Genomic DNA, 20,892 nt, shown 5'->3' with positions numbered 1-20,892 from the left:
TTTTAAAAGCGAATTTTTTTTTAATCATAAATCCGTTGATTTGATTTTTGTTCCAAACAAAATAAATGGTCAATCGGCATTATTAGGCATTTCGTAGATTAACTTTACGTATGCTTGCCAAACATTAACTGTATATTCGATTGGCGAGGCAATATAATTCGGCACAATTATGTCATCGTTGATACATAGTATTCATTAGAACGCGCCATGTACCTGGCTTCATCAAATATACGTGGGGGAAGTGAATGATCAAGTATCTAATTACTAATTGATAGGGAATGATGCACGGAATATCGCGTAATTGCCGTGATATTTTACCGTGTATATTTTGCTAAATGTTTATTAGAGCGTATAATGCTTTTAGTGATAGTAACGATTTATTGTACTGTACTTACTTTGCGAATTTTTCGTTTCCACTACTTATATGATATCCTTACTTGTGTAAGAAATTGTTAACACGATGAATGCACGCTTACCTGCAACAGAAAAAATAGTCAAGCATATTAATATAAAGATAACATTATAAACTGTCTATTAATGTATATTATACATATATCTATTATATTATAATCACACACACAACATTCATTTAGATAATAAAATAATATTTTCTACTCGCTAAGCACCGATATTAACTTTTTATCTATTATTTTTTCCCATGATTTTATTCGATACCGCCATGCAAGAGATGACAGAATAGTCTCGTTTGAAAGTCGAGAGGTAAGCTGTTCAAGGGAAAATTCTCGAAGGACTTTCTTTCCCTAGTGGATCGTATAAAGGTTACTAACGGAATCGCTTAAAGCAAATATGCAAACGTTGCACAGCAACTGAATAATACTTTGCACAGTTTCATTTCGTAATATTGTAATGGTAACAGTGCTCGATGTAGCGAAGATGTAAAATTTATTATTAATATTTTGTATAATTTTTTAAATTAATCATTTTTTATATGTGACATGTGTTTTATATGCGATATACATATACACAATATCTTATATAATATATATAAATTACAATAGTATTTTCTCTTTGTCAATAATATAAATCTGCATTAGTGAGAAAAAAATTACAGGAATTTTCATACAAGAATTTCTGGAAAGTATAGGATATCTAGAAAAATCATCAATTAATAAATATTTTATTAACAAAATATTAAAATTTATAAGATTAAAAAAAATTAAAGAATGAGGAAGAGTATTTGCTTAAATAAAAAAAAATATTTTTCAATTTATAATTTTATAAATCAATCAAATTTACTTCTATTGGCATTTCGATTTAAAAAATTACGATAATTCAAATTTTAAAAAATTACAAAATATTTGTTTTTATCATATTTTTGGTTGAGAAGAAATACACTCTAAATGGTCTAGAAATAGAGTCGTCTCTTTTTCCCCCTTTCAGTAAGTATTCTCACAAGTAAACGGGCGTAGTCCACGATCGTATCGACATTTCTAATCCCCGAAATGTCCTCGCAGCGCGGTATAAACGTAACGGCGGGCGCCCGATTGCTAGTGCAAACTCAGCTCGGTACAGCTGCGCTATAAAAGTTGCGCGGGCCAACGCGGGAAAAGATAAAGAAATCCTCCAAGGACTCCTCGCCGGCTCTCGGTGCGGGGCGCGCGTTAACAGATCGCATAAAGATTACTAATGGAATCCATACGAGCGTATAAAAGCCCCGGGTATGTCGAGTGTGCCGCGATGTTGGTTCGCGCGGCAACTCGCTAGCGTGCATTAGCGAGTTAGCGCGTATTCGCCCCGGTGGCCTTAGGTGGAAAAATACCGAGCACCAGTGGCAAGCCCGGGTACCGAGAAAGAGAGTGCATTTTAGCCCCGGCGCAACCGGCTGATTGGGAAAAGCCCCTGGGAGCCGTTTCGCCGTCTCTTCCTCGCCTCCGTCTTTTTGGATTCTTATTCCACGTGTGCCGAGCCCCTAGCCGCCCCCACGATCGTTTTACGCGCCGACTACACACGAGAAAACGTGTGTAAATGGTGGACGTGAGTCCGTCGTAACCACCCAGGTACACTTCTCGCTCTTGCGCAGGATCCACTGAAAATTTTATAGCGACCCCGAAGAGACCGAAGGAAGGAGTTAGATATCCGCGCGGAGGGTGATGGTGCGCGGAGACGAAAGGAGAGAAGGGGAAGCGGGGGAGGCTCAAGAAGGCTCGTTCGAATTTTCGTGTCTGCGACGTTTTAATAAATTACGAAAGCTTCGGGCGCACTTTCGCGAATAGCTCAACGGGGGATCGTTTACGGTGGCTGCGGAATGAATTTGTTATCGTCGTCGAGCCAGACGGTAAACGTGAATTTTTTTCTACGTGTACGTTGATCATGCTCACCTTGATCAGGCCGAGCGATTGTCGGCATGGTCGATAAATTCTCCGAAAGAGTAATCATACGCGAGTCCAATGCAAAACATTACATTACTGTGTTTTAAACGACTTATAATCATGTAATGTCTTATTTCAATCTAATTTAAAACATTTGTTAATTAGATTTTGCGATAATTAGAATGTAATTAGAATTCGACTAGATATTATCTTTTTAATATCGATTACTTCAAAGTATTGTTACAAAAACTAGGCACGTTAATTAAAAGATTAATATCGCGATACAAGTTGAGAAATAACATGCCGTTTCACAAAATTTCATAATCATAAAGTAAAAGTTTACGATATATATTCTCTACACAAATATGTGAGTATCTACTAATTACGTAGATACTCGAGAATAGTGAGACTTTAATCATCTAATCGTAGTAAAACATATTACATTGAGATTATCATATTATTCCCGTTCTGAATAATTCTCGCCAGCATTCGTTCCGTTGCAAAAGCATGTCTCTGTTGTGACCTAAATACGCCTTCCCTTCAATTCGCGTTATCGGCATGCACGCGATAACGCATGCTTCTTGTACATTGCGCAACTTGTTATCACATCGACAAGTCGCCATATTCGTAATCATAGCAACGGCTGACTCATTTTCGCAAGACCAAATCATTACCGTCAGAAGCGGACAATCCAGACTAAACTTTGTATATAAAACTTCTAGAACCCTTTGGGCAATTAACGAGAGCGCGGACCAAATGGCCTAATCGAATATAGAACTGAACCAGAGTTATTTCCGATGATTTTTATGAAGCGAAGAGAGCTTCGTCGTCCCCACCCACTCCTTTGGATAGATCGATTCTTTCCCAAGCCCTCCGAGACCGACACGGCTATTGTGCTCACGAGTTATAATAATTCCTTAATTGACTGCCTTTGAATAGATCTAAATTAAATTGATCAGCTTCGATTGAAACTCTAAATTATTTATTTGATTATTTGGCAAATTTTTGTGCGAGATAATCAAAAATATAACATTTTAGATGTTCGATTTATGATGAGCTTTCATCGAAAAAACTTATTTGCACATGCTGAATAAAATTATTGATTGTGAAACATGGTAGAAAATAATCATAATAAATAATATTCTAGAACTGTAAAATTGCTGCTTACGTGGGCAATTTTTAAATGTATTGTCAAGCAAGATTCTCAAAGTACTCTGAATACTTATTTCTGATGTTTCTTCTTCTCTCGATGTTATATCACGTTCATTCTGACACGCTAATCCTTGAATAAGGACTAAGGTAAAAAGTGACTTGACATAAGCCGGATAAAAGTGACACGATGCGAGGATGAAGAAAACCTCTTCCTTTTCGGTAAGAAAAAATTGCGCATTTTTTCATACTTACCAAACTGGCGCTCTTTTATGGCGATAAGAAGCCGAGGCATCGCGCGACATAACTCAAACGAACGATGATCCGATCCGAACGAGAATACGCTCGATGATGTAATAATAGCGCGATAAATATACTAAAAGAAGGACGGCACATACGATAGAATAGAGTGGATCGTTCTCGATTTCGCCAAAAAAAAGGAAGACAAATAGCTTAAAAAATCTCTTTGTTCGCGCTGCTTCAATAAATCTCTTTGTCTCGTTCTCCGTTTGGCATGACGACCAATTCCGGTTGGCGCTCTCGACTGTGACGAACGTAGTTTCGAAACTCGGACGAATCCCTCTTTCAGTCGTAGCCCGCGGCGCCAGATATCGTAATGACGGTACGCCTGAATGGCGAGGAAGTTGCTATTGAGGTTCACGCAGGGAAAGCATACGAAACAAACGCGATTAAAGCGCTGACCTGAACTGAGATTACGCGATATAGGGGATGGTATATAAGGGGAAAAAATGCAAAAAAAAAGGAGAAACGGAACGAGCGCGCGGGTTGGTCAAAATGCAACGAAAAACGAGGAGGTAAAAGAAGAAAAAAAAAGGATAAAAATAGGATAATGCGAGAAAAGGCGACGAGAGGAAGAAAGATAGAAACGATATAGTAGTTTTCTCTCTTGACAGGACGATAGGGAGACGCAAGAGGAAAGAGGAAGAGTTTTGGGAGGATGCGGAGGTGGCATAAAAGCGAGTAGTGGAAATCCGGACTGGCTGAAAGGAGCGATGCGGGATTACGAAAGGATTTATTTGAGATTTTCTGCTGCCGGCACACACTGCCGCCACCACTGCCGCTGCCGTACTGCAACAACTCGGCTCGGTTTGGTGTACAAATAATAAAAAATAGGAGGCTGAAGAAGAGAGAAAGAGAGAGAGAGATAAAGAGAGATGCGAAAGGGATAGAGAAAGAAAGATAGCTCTTGGTGAGCAGTCACTGGGGCGGGCAATAAAATCATGTCGATTGGCATATCGAAACAGCATGTCGCGATGCTGCATTTGCTTGTACGTAAATCGGATTGCCTCGTGCCGTGTGTCGCGTACCTGACATTGTACAATATTTGCTAAAAATAAAGCGTCCGTTTCTGTTTCTGACGCTTACATCTAAGTCAAGTGTAAATAAAATCGATCTCGATGACATCGCGTTAACTCGCTCGATATACGCACATTTTCTTTTCTAACTATAATTTCTTTTGTTCTCTAATTCTTTTATTTCGGCAAATTTCAAAAGTACACGTATAGATTTTATTTATTTACTTATTTCTTTGTACGATAAAATCTCCTTTCTTTTAGAACAGCATGTATTTAGGATATAGTTGTTAATCATTAAACACTATTTAGATTAAAATAAAAAATAAATTTTTGTCTATCTTAGATAATGCATACTAACTATAATTGTAACTAACTGTAATTAGAAAGCTCATCAAAATTTTTCCTATCTCGGATAATATTATTATCGTATTTATTCACCAGTGTCATTAATACATATATTTATTATCATTTATTATTAATACAATTATATTTGAATTTTTGTGTAATACATATACGGACCGACGAAATTGTAAAGTTCAGCAAATTCGTATCGCGAATGTCGAACCGTTTGACGATGGAAATGTCCGTTAAGTAAGAATGGGCCATCGCTAAAGACCGGTAGTGCCTTCGTTATAATCTGGCGAACGAAAGTTTCGTACTATCGAAAATACGTCAAGACATATCGGAGCTCGAACGAGATGGCGTCGTCATTATAACGGAACTAGCAGGTCGCGCGGCACCGCAATTAGTTTCGTTCCCTTTCCTTTCGTTCTCTCGCCTGTCGCCTCCAATCTTTTTACTTACACAAGTGACCGCGAAGACACCGAGCAGAAAATGACGAGAGACTAACGAGAAAAATTAAACGATCGTCACGTTGCAATTTACGAACCCTCTTTCCACATTCTATTTATATCCGATATCGCGATCGATGAATTGTAGCTTTTGCGACAATTTAATATAATCGAATATAATTATTGGTACATACTATAAATATATATGTTTAATTATATATGCAGAACGAATAGAGACATATTTGATTAATTTGAAATACAGAAAAAAATGAATGGCATATTAATGATAATATATCATGACATTTTGCGCTGAGTGGGATAAAACTTTCGCGAAACATTACTGACGAGAGACCTGATCTTTTTCATAACAAAGTTTTAAATGACTAATGAATCTTAGACAATGTTTGTTTCATAATACATGGTTTATAAAGTCTTCCTTATATAAAACTAAAGAGCAATGATATATAAATCCATATAATAAATTTATTAAATGTCACAGCACACACATACAATTACCAAATCGTTTAACGCTATTTTTTTATCGATTCACTTGTGTGTACGTCTCTTAAAATAATCTTAAAATTACCAGTTAATATTTCTAAATTTATATTTTTGTAAATTAAACAAAAAGAGACTTAAAAGATAAATAAAAAATTGATGGTCAAATTCTGATGCTCTTTTATAAAAATGAGATGGACACAATATCATTTCAATTATTATCATTACAACCAATAAATTGATAAAAAATCTTCAAATTGTTTTGCAACTATATTTATTCTAAAAAATATGAATACTTTTTAGAGAAAAAAGGGTAATTTTATCAAGTTGTTTTTAATGTGTGCTAAAGTAAAGACTTGTTACCGAGGGATTAAGCCAAACTAAGTCTTAACTGCCGTCGCAACCTGCTTAATAGCACGCCACAGTTAAGACAGGTGGATAAGCGTGGTTCTGTAACCTCGAATAATATTACGAACGATGACATTCACTCTGAGGACGACGGCGACGACGGCGACGACGACATCCGCAGTTAGGACAAGTAAAGTACGACGCATTAGTCTGCAAGAGCCGGCACGAGGCTCGTCCGCGCACCGTGTGCGCGCCAACTTCGAAACAACGATTATTATCCGCATACCGAGATGTATGTATATTAGTTGCGGAGAAGCTATATCGAACTGCCGACGTTAATAAAACCGGTGCAGGTGCAACCGCCGCGTTTGCGTGCACTGCATATCGTCACCGCAGCAATTAATAATCATTACATTAGGCGGGAGGTTCTCCCGCATACCCAAAGTACCCGCCGCCTTGTAATCTATCTACTTGCAAGCATCCCGGAGGATGAGAGAATAGAGGTGAGACATCTCAAACTTATGGGAATATTAATCGTCTTATTCTCCCGAGCGATACCTGAATACTGAATAAAATACATAAGAGATAGTTTATACAGGCACTTTTCGACGTGTGAAAAGATTTCGATACTTTGATAATATTATGAAAGCTGAAATCTTAACAAAGATAATAATATTTCTTGTCAGACACTTTATAATTATGATTATAATATAAACAAAACCGAAATATGTTATCGAGAAGTTAAAAAACGATTCTACAGAAATTATGTGATAAGTGTAGAATATGATAACGCCGATGATATATATGTAGAAGAACAAGACTTTATGTGCGTAAATTGTATTTAGGGAGCATTATTTTTACGTAGAAAGTATTTCCATATTTCAAGAGTTACATTTAAAAAAAAATATTACTCGAGTATTATACACAAAATGCTCCAATTTTTCCCATGAGCTTTAAGATCCCTCATAACTTTCGAACAGCGAACGTAATAGCTGTGTAGGCTGAGTCAATTTTGATCATTTTGTAGCAAGTTTTTTTATATGTATCGCAAAATAAAATTTTATAACGAATAATTATATTTATATGCTTTCCAAGTATTTTTTACTTTTAAAAAATATTATACGTACTAATTAAAAAAATTTGAATAAAAACTATTGATATTTCTGCATATATTTATTTCGATTATATAATTTTAAAACATTCTTAAGATAGAATGTTATGAATGATCTAGTATCCGGCGAAGAGTTAATAAGAAGAGAATAATTTCTACTAGCAAAAATATTAAACAAATTTATTTTTAGTACTTTGATTTCGAATTTTTGTTTTGAATGTTACCATTTTTATTTCCATTCTTTTGAATATATAAAATAAAGAAATATCTACTTTGGTTTGTGAAGCATTAAAATATTAATCTGTTATGATCAAGACTTATGTTATTTTTACATTATTGTATTTTTATAATAACTTGTCGAAATATGTGCCCTTAAATTATCATAATATTTTTAATACACGACCATATGGCGCGACTAGGAATGAGAAGATTAATAGAAGACTGAAAGTTCTGCATATGTAATAAAAGTCCTTATGATGCCGATAAATCGACGCGTCGCGTTACCTTCGCCAATGTCGATGTTATTTTTTTGCCACGTGAACGGTAACGCAAGTAGCATCCCAAATTGCGAAACTCATCCTCGTGATTGATATTCCAATCGTATCCACGATGTAACCGATCATCTACCGTTGCCACGTCTTGGTAATTGCATCTGGCTTTGCGACACCGTGGCTGTAATTTAACACCTGACACGTTTGCTCTTAATAGAACACGAATTGGGGGAGATGGATATGACGCGCGCGACTCAAACTAACTATGTCACAAAAGAAAAGCCAACATTACAATCAAATTATAATTGTAATTAGCAAAATCAAAACAGAAATATACCAACAAAAATTTGCGTAATTTGTAGACGTGCAATCCAGAAAAATATCAGATGTAATATTCTCTTTAGGTGTTAGATTTATCTCCTAATTTTTTTTTAATTTTTGATTTTTTTTAATTTTAAATGACTTTAATTACTACAACTAAGTGAAAAATAAAAAAAAATATATACATTCTTATCTCTGAGAGATGATTCGATCTTTTTTAAAGAAATTTCGATTTTTTAAAAGAAATTAAGTGTATCATAATTATCGAATCTCCACCCCTCTTTTTTCCTACATAAAATTAATGTAAGACAAATGTTGAAAAATTCAAAAATTCAAAGTTACATATTAAATTACAACTTGATGGCGAATGTCAAGTGAATTAATATGCTATGAAAAAAAATCAATCATAACCAATCAGATAAATAGATGCAAGATAGGAATTTTTCACATCGCTTTTCACGTGATTCAGAGTCTTTATGTTATTGATATATTCATTGAATAAAAAAAACATTTACACCAAATTATTCGCTCTAGTGTTTTGCTTTATATCCGCTTATACTGATATAATTCTGCTGATAAAGGTCTGCGAAGAGGCTTGGGAATAGCGATCAATCCCTAATCAAACCTACGCGATCGTCGAGACACGACGTGGCGGTTTGCGGTCGCTCCGTCTCGCGCCTAACCTGTCCTTTCTCTCTCTTTATCTCTCTTTCTCTTTACCACCGCCGGGCGTTTCCGTTCCACGGAACTCGCGTGCAACCGCGAACGCCTGGGGAAATCCCTCCGGCGGCGTTTTATACGACCGACCAGGCGCCAGAATGGCTGCTCCGGGTCGCGGAAGTCGTCGCGCCGGCGGTTTTCTTCTCCATAAGTAGACACGCGTCCATGCTCGTTTATGCTACCACCTCCCGCCTCCGCCTTTCTTCGTCATCTCGCGTCATCCAAACGCAAATTGTTTTCAGACGTCGAATGGTTTCGAGATGCGCTCATTAATGACAAAAGTCACCGAGAACATTGCCGCTCAGCTGATACCCACTCATTCGCCTCGAGAGCCTATCCACCGCGAGGGATACCGCTTCCCGTACTTAAGTACATGTGCATATACATATACACTCGCAAACGACTCGCGTAGTCATCTACGCCGGAGCGTATACCAAGAAGTTTCGCTCAACAGCATTTCCGGAGAGGACGATTAAAGGGAGTCGCCTCTGTCGCCGACAGAGGAGTTCGGGTTATCAAATGGGGTACGGGGGACAGTTAGGCAAACATGTGTGTATGTGTAAGTGAGTGAGTAAATGCGAGCGTGTGTATCGGCGAGGATATACACACGTGCAGGCAAATTGCATCGTGCGCGAGCACGTTGAGGCGAACGAGGGTGGTACCGAGGGTGAGGAGAACAGCGGGGAGGGTAGCACCCTCGGTCGGTTTCGCGGGACGGGGTGCGGGCGACGGGCAATAGTCGGAGTGGCGCCGCGACTCCCGTGACGTCTGTCGGCGCGTCGGCCAATCAATAGCATCCCCATGGCAACCACAGATAACATCGGACACACACCGTGCCGCACAACCACACGCCGCCTTTCGGTATATACTTCCTTTCGCCGATGCCCGAAGGAGAAGGCCGACGGCGAGGAAGACTAGGCCGCGGCTGCCTACGGATGGAAGCTCTATCGGAAAGATTCCTTCGAAGCCCTCCTCTGCCTCTCCACCTCGTCCACTTTTAAGATATCCAAAGTCGATGCTCGTGCCTATTCGCCTTCCTTCACACGTTTTCGCTCGCTCCCACACGTGTTACACCTTTTTTTCCCTCTCCTTAACTTTCCTCTTTGCATCTCTCTTCTCTTGTCCGCGCGATCCGGTTGCACCGGATCCGTCCTCGTTTCTTCATTCTTCACCAGCTTTCGCTTCCGTCTGTCCCGCCATCTGCGAGCCTCTCATGCCGCTCTTCCGATCACCCCTTCACTTCTTCCCCCTTCCTCTCTTTGGCGAAAAAGCTCTTCGTTCCTCTCTAAACGAACTCTAACGTCACGTCGGACTATCGGTCGACAACGCCGGTTCGTTCGACGCTTTCGAGCACAATTCTGCATTTATCGCGTGTTATCGGGGTGCCTCTTTCTTTCACGTATAACGCTCGTTCACAGGTTGGCGTCGAGTACCGGATTGAAAACCAACGGAGCGTAGCGCGCGTAAAACTGTGGACCGATCAAGAAAGACTCGATCCGCTGGCTTCCCTATGTTTCTCTCTCTTTCTCATACACACACACACACATACATTTTTTCTCTTTTTCCCTCTTACCGATACCCGCGATTGGATTTTCAAGAAAAATCGACACTCGCTAAGCCGCAGAGAGCTTTGAGAGAAAATCAACTCGACAATGTAATTAATCCGACTCTCCAGGAAGATTCGAGACACGTATTTCGATCTCGAAAAGAAAGAAGATAATGCACCTCGCGCATTGCTCACCGTTACATACGGCTTGTTAATGAGAATTCTTTCAAAAGTAGCACACGGGTTGCTAGTTCTCCGAATAGAAGACTTCGTTTTCAACATAACTTCACAATTGTGGACGTAGATATGATTAATTCTTAATAGAAAATCCAGAAATCGATAGTTGAAAATTTACGAATATGAAGAAGCAAAGAGAAAATATAAAAAAGAGAAACGTAAATATTTCAGTTATGTAATTAAATCTCGGCACATAACGAATTAATTATAATTAGAACGATCCAATATACACGAGATATTTTTTTTGCCAATATTAAATATGCATGAAAAAGATGTAAAGTGAAATAAAAAACGAGATAAATCAAAAAGATGTTCCGGGACTATCAAAAGTACTGTTGCATCCGATTTAAATATCTCACGTTTCAATGATTGCTCTCGAAATGTGCATGACAAGCAAGATAAAAATTTCGCACGTCAATTCGAATCAATTCATACGTGTAAGACATTCGGAATCGACCTCACGTTTACGATCAACAATTCGCGTTCGTTGTTTTCCTTCAAAACACATTGTTGCGCAAACCGCTGGAATATGCAATAAGCAGACTGCGGCGTTTATGATGTAAGCGGAGGTCCGTATTAATTACTCGGTACGTGTAGGGATCCCCGCCATTGCCAAAAATATAACCGCCAGCGGCTTTCCAAGCCGAAGAGAGCCGTATAACGAGCTTAGAGCACGAAAGCTCTCGATCTCGTTCTCGAGTTTACTTCGCTAGCGAAATATGCGAGGAGCGAGTTCCGGACAAATTATGTCATTTAATCTCGTTTAACCGGGGAAAACTTTAACGGGTACCGACCTTTTCGTCGTCATTCCGATCCCCGTGTGTCGTACACAGAGACCCGCCCATTGGACACAACCTCGATGGACTGTCGTCGAGAGTATCGTTGACCTTCCATCGAATGTTTGCCGAACTCTACACAAGCCCCGCAGGACATAACGAGAGCCCTGTTTGTTCTGCGGTGAGATACGCGACCCGGAGAACGTTCTTAATGTCCGAGGGGAAAGATTTCCGCAAGGCCAGCCCTCCTTATGAGCATCCTTGCGAATCCCTGCTCAACGTCGCCGCGTAACAAATACCGTCTTAAGGGGATGCTTCTCTCTCCGAGATGGTAAATTACGCTCCGCAATGCAGGCCGGTCTGTTAAATTAAGGCAAAACTACTTTTGCTAGCGAGTAGTTAACAATGCGAAATAGTTTTTACGGCTTTAAAATAGTTGCGAAATTCGAGAAATGAAACGAATGAATTGTAAATTGTAAATTGGTTCAAAAAACCACATATACATGAGATAAGTTTTACGGATTAACTGAAAAGCTAAAGTATTGTTGGAAAAGTATTTTCATTCTTCTCCATAATTAAAATGAAATATAATTAAATATAATTCATAATATTACTTTTTATATCATATTACATAATCTAATAATGTGTCTGTAAAATATTTTAAATATATAATTTAAAAAAATATAATTAATCAATTATTTTAATTTAAAGAAACGCAATGCAGTAATAAAAAAAATAATTTAATATACGCGTGTTAATCAAAAGAAGGGGATCTCAGCATTTAAATAAAAGAGAATATAATTCGTTCTTTAAATAAAATTAATGTATCAGCTCATTTCTCACAAAAATACATTAAGAAAATGCTACTGAGGAGAAATTAAATTTTCTGAAACGACTTTCGAGTCCGAAGAGGAAAAAGGGAAAAATATAACACAAGGAACATGCAAACGGAGAAAAAAAAAAATAACGTAACGCAAAGTGGTTTCCCTGTTTTCGAGCACGGATGAAGTGAGTTTAGGCGAGAATGCCGAAAGTTCACGGGCGGTAGTGTGATTTAACGAGGTGTTTTCGTGAATTGTGCCCGCGCAGTGGTAACTAATAATTCGATTTTACGAGTGGGCACGTGTTGCAAGAGAGAGAGAGCGAGAGAAAGAGAGAAAGACGATAGCGCAACCCTTTCCTCTCGCTTTCCCAAACGAGGAACATCGAGCATCCGGGAGGCGTCGCGGCGCCACTCGGACGGGAGCGTTCTCATCCCCGATGGAGCCTCTGCCCTTTCGTTCGTCCGACAGTGGCCGGTCAGTTGATCAGCTGGCCGAGAGAGCGAGATATATGTATATACATGTATATACATATATATCGCCGAAATTCCGGAATGCCTGGACTACGTCCAACCGGGTTACCGCACTTCGCTCTCTCGATTCCATCCTCCGACCAACCCCTCTCATGTGCATCGACGTTACGTTCCGAGACTTCCGCATCGGCTAGAATTCCGCACGCTATGAAAATCATCGTCCTACACGGAAAACGAATATCGCCATTGTAAACTTGTGATCTGTCACGGTTGAAAAGTCGGTCGTCTTTCTGGAGACGGCCCCTCTCTCTCTCTCTCTCTCTCTCTCTCTCTCTCAATCTCTATTTCTCTCTCTCTTTCCTATCACCGTTCGTTTTTCCAGGACAAATGGATCCAGGGCAGCCGGTCACATTCGCGGATTGATCCGTCCGAATTTTCGCGGAACGCAATTATCTCGCATAGAATGAGAGGTATGCGTGTCCCAATTATTCTGGCGACACAGCAAGCGCTGTGACGCGACGAAAATGTTTGTTGACAGATGACCTAGGCGGCGATGCGCGATAATTGCGTTACTTCGTGCGGATTTTGCGTACATTCGTATGGATTAATATTGATGTTGCGGGAAGATATGAATAAATAGATTAAAAAACAGGGATACAGACATAAATTCGGCAGTTTGCCCGCGATTTTTTACTTTAAATGATTCATATTTAAAAAAAAATAATGTTAATTGTTTCTTTCATAAACCATTATTGTTATTGATATATCGTGTATCGACGCGGATTTTTGTCTTTATGTAAAAGAAATTTATACGCATGCAATTTTAAATAATGCAACATTAAATTAATCGAAAATTGGGGATTATCAAGAACTGATATAACATTGATTAGAATTTGTAATTAATTTTTTATTTCTCAGTTCGCGCAAAATATAATATCCCGTACAACTATTAAATCTTGAATCAGAAATCTAATAATTCTACAATTACATCTTTTGAGTAATAATTTGAGGAATACAATATTAATGTCAAACGGCCATGCATGATTCTTTTCATTAAATTTACTGTTAGCGCTGGCCGTTGCCGTAAAGTCGTAACCCGACAGGATCGATTTGAAAGTCGACCGTCGTCGTCGCGTTAATAAATTTTGTCTACAGAAAATACGGCGAAGGATAGTATCTAGAGAGTTCTGCCGCACCGTAGCTGCAGAGATACATAAAATTTTGATGTCGGGAGCGAATGTCAAGTGGAGTTGGAAAAGTGGATGAACAGTATGCGGATACTCGCATCGTATCGCTAGAAAAGTCTCGAAGATTGGTACCGCAATACTGCGTCCAAGGGCTTTCGCGAATTTAGCGGAGAGATAGTAAAATAAGACAGAAAAGTGGTCGTGAAATATATAACTTTGCGACAAGTTGTTAAATAATCTGTTACAATAATAAAAAACGCGTAATATATCAATATATCATCATGTAGGTTTTTTATTGATAAAAATTTTTTGTATTAATAAAATAATTTTCGCGAATACAAGATAAAACAAGATATCAATAAAACTAAAATTACATAATTCTTTGAAACAAATTACTCTATAAATTATACATACTATTTTTTTTATTAATTAAATATTCATATAGCACGCATGATATGTATGTAACATATATATTGCAATTTATATACAATTTTTTAAAAAACTCTCGCTCCTCCAGTGACGAATAAAACACATTGTCCCCTTTTCTTGTAAAAATTAAAATATATAGTTTTTCTTTATATCAAGAAGTTATCGTTATAAAAGTTTAAAATTGATTGTCGCAAAGTTATAGAGAAAATAATGACGTTATCAAGCGGCGAAACAAAAGCGATCAAATGTCGAAAAATGGCTTTCTTCATAGTTAGACGATGTCACGGTAGCAATCTTACTCACGCTTGTCAATAGTTATCATACGAATATTCGCGATGACTACAGATTTTCCTCGTGACCCATTTTATTCGACAAAATGCGAAATTGAAGATCCTCGTTTTGAGAACCGTAATTTCGAAGTTTACCCATAAAACATACCATTCGTCAAACAGTTATTGACAGTTTCTTTGCCAAACCTTGGAATTAATATTTCTTCGATAAAATTGCGTATTTGATATCAAATGTCGATTTTTGCTATAAATTAATTTCAAACTTTAACTGAAGTTAAAAAGTTTAATTGGCGAAATATTTAATATCGAGAAAAAAATCAAGGCAGGATAATTTTCCACCACATCGACCAATCAAGATAAACACTAAATTTGTCGAGGAAATCGTTAAAATTTGACATAGCAAAGGTGGAACATCTTATACGCATCGCTGTTCTTTATTCATCCAACTATGTCGTTTCGTCTCGAGTCTAGGGAAATAAGATGGGAATGGGAAAAACTGAAGCATGCGATGTAAGGAAGAGAAGATGGAGAGAAAGAGAGGGAAGTAAGAAAAAGAGAGATAGTACCATCCCGAAGTCAACGTAGTCGTTTTCGCGGGGGATAAAACTCCTTGGTAAAATTCTAAAATAAACAAAAATGGAGCCCATCCCGTGCTTTATATCCTGGGCGGCTGACGTTGAAAAGAATCTAGAAACGCGAGGCAAGCTCGTAAATCAAATGTGTCTGCACTGCGTATGCGGGAGTCGAATTCGCGAACCTGGCGGCCCTTTAATCTCGCATCCATTATTGGTATGTCACGGATAAGAGGGTGGCTTCAAGAACGCGCGCCTAACCGCCGACCCTCTCTCCCGTTCCCATCGGCAACCACCGTCGCCGAGAGAGCGGCTTCCTCGTGACCACGCATTATTTCCTCGTCGTGGCATTCGATGTAGATGGCCCCCGGGCATACCGAACGTTTGATTGAAAATTTCTTGAGACGCGAGAATAGCGCGCACAATGCGATCGGTGGCCGCGGATGCTTTATCCGACGACTCGGCGTAGAGAAAGAGGAATCCATTTATTTAACATGTAGGACTGTTTGATCCCTTCCTTCCCTTCCCTCCCCTCTGACGACATTCGTGGCCGTTCGTGGCTCTTATCGCGAATCTACGTCGAATAATACCGTCCTCGACGGGATTGCGACGTGCGAAATCCCGCAAGAAGGATACTCGACGAAAGGACGCGCAACGTTTCGAGAAAGAATTAATGCTGTACAATTTTTTACCCGCGACACGAAGAACAATGTGCGGATAATGAGTCAAGGACGAGTGATCGTCGTTGCTGCATTTTTATACATCGACTTGTTTGTACGATTTAAATCTAGATTAAATGTAAATAAATGTAAATTTTAATGTTGAATTTGAAAATTAATTATCGAGATATTTCATTTAAATTTAATAATTAAAAAATACGAGAAAAGAATTTGAAGAACGATTATCTTTAAAATTATATAAGTATATTTATTCTTCTACTATTAATTGTCGCTCTCTTATGAGCGTGTTTTATATAATATAAATAAATATATTATACTTTCGTGCAGTGCATACATGTTAAATTAATATAGCTTAGCATCTAATTCAATGCAAAAATTAATAAAAAACATATCGAGCGACCAATCGCAAATAAAGTGTTTATATGAAAATACATATACAATGAAACATAGAAAGCTCAAGGGCAAAACAGGATAATGCAATAGGAATCGTGGAAAAGCAGGATCGTAAACTGCGATAAAGAAGGATACGGAGACTGAGTTGCCGGTCGATAAGTCGACTTCTCCGCGTAAATGGACCGCGTTATGTATTTTTTTCCCCCTCCCTCCTCCGCATCCCCCTTTTCCCCATCTCGCAAAGCTCGCTTCGACGGCAGAGTGAAAACGGCGTACCGATCTTCGCGTCGAAGTTGCGCCAAGTTATACGAAAAGTTGAGGCGGAAAGTGGTGTGTGGTGGAAACTACAGGAATTACTGGCAATTACACGAATGATTTATTAACTTTAGAAACTGGCTATCTCGAGCCACGCTGCTCGTACCTCTCCGCCGCGGTTCTGGATGGCGCCATGTCGAAATATTGTAATGAACGCTGCAATAACCGACTCTTTCGCAGTAGACAGCGTTATATATCGCGCTCGCGCACAATTATGAGAATTAAAAAAATTCCGCCGCTCCCTAAAAATCGACGATGGCTCCCCGATGAATATAAGCCTCATTGCACTGTGCTATTAATTGCTTTATGTACCCTCGAGAGTGTGCTCGCGTCGCCAATATAATAGTTAATTAATCTCTTTCATTTGTGGCTGTCCCCCACATGTCTCGTCTATACATATCTAATATTTTTCAATAGAACGTTCTCTACTCGTTACGTAAAAATACGCTTTTGCAATAATCGCAGTGCTATACTCTCGTTAAAAGACGCATTTAAAGTTTCTATCGATATACGACCATCACTTACTTACGGACAATTACGTTTCCATCAAGGCGCGGCAAACGCGTCGGTGTAAAAAAGAAAAAAAAAAAGAGAAAAAAAGAGATAAAAAAAGAAAAATTGTCACTAAATTAGAACCGATTTAGCCGAACGTAACGCGGTTAATCATTATGGTATGTACCTTCCATTATTGGCGCCGGGGCAATAATAGCGCCGATGATCGCAAAGCAATCGATCTCCACGCCGGCGTTAATGGAAAATGAAATTGTGGCCGGAGTATTATCCCGAGAATTTGGATTATCCTAGTGCTTAATAGAAACTCTATTAACGACCGGCATACTGTTTCTGCCGACGGACAGTGCCGAAGATTGCCTGATCCGCAATTAATGTCGCATTAACGACCGTACATGAGCGAGTAGTACAAAGTGCTGTGCTACGAGTTGCCCTTCGCTTTAGACACTTTGTGACGCACGCGAGGCACTATTAATGTACAATGGAAAATTATCCTGATCATTTATATATGTATATATATCCTCTGATATCTACAGATTAACGACTTCTATAAGTCTATTGTTTGTTGCGCTTTTAACTTAATATATATCTTCTTTTAAAATTGGAATTTATTTAAAAAACAAATAAGAAAAAAATAAAATAAGTTTCAAAATGTAATATAATTTTTTTTTAAGAAAAAATAAAATTCAGAAAAATAAGCAGTGAAAAAATCGAGAAAGATATTATTAAATTTTGTATAATATTTTTAAGAAAAATAAATTATTACGATAATATAATATAAAATTAAAAAAAAAAAAACAATTTTAATGATACTAGAAGAAACGATTTACACACTCGATGTTAATATCGATGAGATTCGAGTAAAGTTCGAGGTGCGAAGGATATCTTAATCGTGACCGGCCGCGGATTTAAGCCGAGTCCGAAAGTGAATCCGAAATCAAAACTTTGCGTCGAGGTACGAACTTGTAATTTGCGCAAATCGTTCAATGGCGGAAGAAGGGGTTGGGAAAAAGTATTACGGAATGATGGATGCCGCTGGAAAGTTAGGAGAGTTTCAGAGCCGTTTACAAAATTCGTCGGCTGACGAAATTACAGCCGGTAATTTCGCGATACCGACGATCGAGGGGTGGCTCGATACTGACACCCTCGGCCCTGCTCAATTCCCCTTTCGGAAAACGATTCCTGCCCGAAAGTTCCGTTCTCTCAGTACCAATGCAGGTGGTACCGTACCAGTCGCGTGTTACTTTATGTTCGATATCCGGTATTACTACTACAACGTTTGGATATTCTTTTATTTCTACGTTCGCGTAAATCTGTGAATTTGGTCTTATTACCATATATTATTGCTCGTGAAAATATATTGTCTCTAATTTAAACCATGGCAACCTTATAACTTTCGACAGGGAAAATAATATACATTAATAAAATAATATATACAATAATAAAAATAAATAATTAAGTTAAAAAAATTAGATACACCATTTTCACGTATAGTAAAAAATCTAATAGAATTTTTAATAATTTCTAATAGAACTTTTAATAATTCTCCTTATAAGATCGTAAAAAAAATACTATAATTGTTATAATAAACGTCGTATGTGTGTGGTAACCATTTAATGTTCTAGAAAATAAATAAAATTTTGCTTACACTGTTATTCTACCCAACGATTTATTCAAGAGTAAGAAAGTACATTTACAGGGCTTTAGAGCAATAATATACTATACACGTAAAGAAACTAGAAAGAGTCATAAATCATAAATCAGATTTAATATTCTTCCTGAGGTATTCTTTACGTCCAATATGTAACGAGATTTTTCTTGAAATCTTAATCAAAAATTGAAAATAAATTTAGCTTAAAAAATTTGTAAAATTCTACTTTAAAGTGATTAGCATATTACTTCCTCTCAAAATCCTTCTATTTATGTTTCGCAGCTCGACATTCAAAGTTGGAACAATAGGGCTTTGTCAAACCTCGCGAGTTTGGAGAGATTTCGGTAGCAAGTCAGCTTGTGCCAGTCACGAACTGAAAGTAGACACGATAGCTCTAAAGTCCTCGGTGTAATATTGCAAAAGCATAATGTATAATAATGAAGACCTCTTTCTTCCTCGCTAATTATAAGCTATATTGCGTTACGTTCTTCTCTTTATATCTAGTATGTGATTGAACGATATAAACTATTTACTAATTTTATCGCGATCTGTATTGAATATTTTCAAAATGTTTATCGATTCGTCTCTTAAATTATAGGTTTTTTCAGCTCATTTTTTCTAAAAATATTTTTTTAATTCATAGATTTTTATTTTATTTTTATTTTCCGTTTAAAAACAGGCGATTATAAAGTGATTAAAGAAACAATATCATAACTTTTATATGCGTACCAATTGATTTTTTTTCGATTTTCTCGATTATATAGCAGTATAATCATATATTTTTCAAAATTTTTGAATTCTCTCTCTCTCTCTCTATCTCGAATAATAGAGCGCGTGAGGATCGCTTGTAATAAGGGAGTGAAAACGAAGGGAACAGTCCTATCTGCAATTGCAATCGATAGTAACCCCTCCCTGAAGCCTCCTACATCGACTACGATATTTAAATGTCAGGCACATAACACGCGTTCGCCACCTTTCGTGAGGGGTGGGGTAACTCTAACATTTATACCTCACCTCACCCTCTTGTACTCCGAGTTTCTGTCGCAAAGCGACCTTCTTTCGTCGTCCCTCTTGCATTTTCTCTCCTCGCTCTCTTTATCGTTCCCATCTTACACGCGTGCGCATCGTCACCGTTTAATGCACCAACACAACGAGAAAAAGAGCGGAAGGAAAGAATGGAAAAGCGGATAAGGAGGCAAAAAAGTGAAAGAAGAAAAGAGAAGATAACATTATTAAACTCAAGGGTTTTTTGACTTTTTGATGTAAAGCGAATAAACACATGAGACTATCTCGAGCTGTGGGTGTCGTTGACAATAATGATATTGGCCATTTTGTATTCCGCGAGACCAATGGATAATCCGGTCATAGGTGCCAATGAACCAGACCTAGCTTTCCCGGTTAATCGAGATTGTTTGTCTGTCTCTTTCGCGCGAGAAAACGCTGTCGGCGGTAAAATCTTTGTTCGACGCCGAACGTTATTAATCCGAGAATGGCTGCTTTCGTGGGTCGAATGGCCCCGTCTCTCGAATCTTGCATATCGCCGGGGGCGCAATAACGCGAATGGCCGTGCAACCGAAACGAAACTCTGAAACCCGCGTGCTACGGGCGTGTATGCGTCTACATTACGTAATCCTTGTGAACGAACGGAACGATTAAACCACGCGACCGCGAAGCAGCAGACAAATATATGTTTCAACATCTTTGTAAGAATGGTTTGCTGCGCTTTCGCGGCAAAGTGGTATTAGCATCGTTGCATTGTACCTCATTAAAAGGTTTTAGCCATTGTGTTTTCAAGTTGCATCAAAATTTGCGCTATATTCTATAAGCAAAATTTCATGTGCGCATGTATGAGTGTGTAATAGTTTCCATAATTATAGAAAAAAATATAAAAAATAAAAGGTCTGAAGAGATATGTTCCAAAGTTTTAATTTATTAAA

At 38.2% G+C, this 20,892-nt stretch overlaps 1 protein-coding gene across 17 annotated transcripts in view; it reads right to left on the bottom strand.

The window, feature by feature from the left end:
* The window catches only part of LOC145972463 (protein muscleblind), a 374,150-nt gene that overhangs the window by 78,609 nt on the left and 274,649 nt on the right, over positions 1-20,892 (bottom strand). The gene's annotated exons all lie outside the window — the stretch shown is intronic.

Source organism: Camponotus vicinus, unplaced genomic scaffold (assembly GCF_025532165.1).
Source record: "Camponotus vicinus isolate PSW18456_S1 unplaced genomic scaffold, iyCamVici1.0 SCAF_5, whole genome shotgun sequence".
NCBI classification, from domain to species: domain Eukaryota; kingdom Metazoa; phylum Arthropoda; class Insecta; order Hymenoptera; family Formicidae; genus Camponotus; species Camponotus vicinus.
This window is presented reverse-complemented; position numbering and strand designations above follow the sequence as displayed.